Genomic DNA, 2,710 nt, shown 5'->3' with positions numbered 1-2,710 from the left:
TGATCAATTAACCCTTAAGGAGTCAACTGATCAGAGGTTCGTAATTGAGGTGTCATAGTAATAATGGTGAGTGCGTTTAAATGCAAACGGGTGAAAGCATGACCATCAAGGGGACCCCACATGTCTCTGATCAGAGTCCACACAGACAATATATATAAGTGGAAGCCCTTCAGAACCAATTGATTCCCCCTTCTTCTTTCTCTCTCTTCACTCGTTTCTCTCTTCTCTCTTCTCTCTTCCATATGCCCTTTCTCCTCTTTTCAGCCACCCAAACCCTTCTCCGATCACCCCAAAACCTAATCCCCACTATGCCAACCACGTACCATAACCACCACCTTCTACTGGTATTCATCCAAATGATGAACACCAGCCCAGAAACCCCATGATCTCCATCTTCAATGTTACAACCCTAGGAACCCTAACCCAAAACCTATGAATGCTAACTCAAACTGAAGAACCCTAACCCCTAAACACATGAGCCCTAACCCTAAACACAACCCATACCTTCAAATCTTCATCGTGTTCATCATGATGAAGATGAATCTTCATCTTCAACCTTCAACCACATCCCTAATCCATTCAGAACTAATCCAAACCTAACCCAAAACGATCCAAACCTTCACCAAAACATAGATTCTCCCTCCCTAATTACAAATCACGAGCTCAAACACGAAAATCAAACCAAAAATTTCAAACCCAAGAACCTAAATCCTCTTTTGTTAACCCTAAACCAACCTTTTACAAGTAACAATCAACACTACAATCAACAAAAACAAAATGAAACACAAAAACCCTAACCTAATCGATCAAATCAGAAGCAACATTCATATAATTAAATTATGATGAATACAAGGGTCTACATGGCTATGGAATAACAGTGACAAAGGGAGCACCAACATGCGATGAAGAGATGTTCTTCGGTGAAGGTAAAAAGTTCTTCCTCTTAACTTTACTCCTTCTTTTTCCTTCTTTCCTTTGAACCTCTTTTGACTACTCCTCTTCTTCTTGTTATGGCTGTGAGGTGTTGCTTGGAATCTTAGTAGTAGGGATGGTGAAGCTTAGATTAGGGTTTTAATGTTCTTGTTCTTCAATGCAAAGAGCAACAACTTTTAGGATTTGTAATAGGTAAGTCGTGGATGCCGTATTTGTAAAATTATTCTTTTATTTACGGTGTAAATATGAGGTTTATATTTAAATTTGATTGATTCAGGTTTAATAAGTTTAGATGTGATTTGTTTCTGATTTTAGAAGTCCAATTGTAACTAAAACTATATTGACGAATAAGATTTGATTTTTCTCTTTTGGTTCAGTTTGATCCATTTATGTAGCATTGTTTATGCATTTAGATGTTTATTCTCGCTTTGGACTTTGTTATCCTAAACTAGTTGTTTGACCAGGTTCATTCCTTTAGAAAAAATAAATGGAAAAAAATCCTAAATGACACTAATAATATTAATAATACTTAATTATAATATTTTAATCTAATAAAACGACAATAATATTAATTTTCTAATATTCTAATTAATAACAAAATAAAAAGATATCTAACTAATAACTTAATAATATTTTAATATAATCATTTGTTCTAATTAATTAACTAATATTTAATAACCTAGATAATACTAGTAAATAGTAATATCAAAATAAAACTAATAATACTTATTTTCTAATAATATTATTAAATAATAATACTAAGAATAAATGGAAATACCCTAAACAAAAAATTCTTAATGATAATTTGATTAACAATAATTAAAAAATAAGTAATAATCTAGATAATACTAGTAAATAGTATTATCTAAATAATACTAGTAAATAATACTAATAACATCTTCTAATAATACTAATGCTATTTAAATCTAGTAATAGTATTAACAATTCTTTTAAACCAATTTTACTAAATGGATAAAAATAGTAACATTAGTCATAAAAATAAAAATGAACTCTTAAAAGAGGATAAAAAGTCAACAGGGTTTTCCTTTGACATTTTAGGTCATTAGAGTTGACCAGATGACATGTATGTGGTGGTCTCTGATAGATCAACGCCTCATATCTTAACTCAAGTAGATTGAATCTGACCCAAGGTACTCAACCACCAGACATGCTTTAATGCAGATTATGGCTTTAAGTGATCAATAGTATGGTCAAAATTTAGGGTATGACAGTTGTCCCTATTTAATTACCTTCAACCCGATAGCATGATTGACCACGAGCCATCATGTGATCGTGGTAGGAGATAAGTAAATACAAGAAAATACAAAATTTTGTCCGCTAAGAGAGTTGTGTGAGTTACCATGTTAGGAATTCAATTGTTATCAGTATAAGAATCAATGCTAAATAAATCATTATTGGCAAGAAAACATATGCTAAATGGTAGCGGTGCAAGCATCCAGAGTAGTGATACTCGTATAAGAATCGAAAGAAATAACAACGATGTAAGATCTCTTATTTAAGCATTTATAAAACTTTTTCTATTTCTAGTATGCCATTTCACTACGGTCCATATTAGTAACCGGAGTTATATGTTAAGGCATGTATGCTTCGAATTCCAGCACCAACAGTTTTCCTTTTTCTGGTTACAAAATGGGCATGCCACTTATAATCATAAAACTTATTTTAAAACTAAAATTCCTTTCACCAAAGTTTATAATAGAAACCGTTGTGAAATGTATATGCATGTTATCATAGTCGTTTATATCACTTATGGTGA

Source organism: Lathyrus oleraceus, chromosome 2, assembly GCF_024323335.1.
Source record: "Lathyrus oleraceus cultivar Zhongwan6 chromosome 2, CAAS_Psat_ZW6_1.0, whole genome shotgun sequence".
NCBI lineage: Eukaryota > Viridiplantae > Streptophyta > Magnoliopsida > Fabales > Fabaceae > Lathyrus > Lathyrus oleraceus.
The sequence above is the reverse complement of the archived record's forward strand: the minus strand, read 5'-3'. Positions refer to the sequence as shown.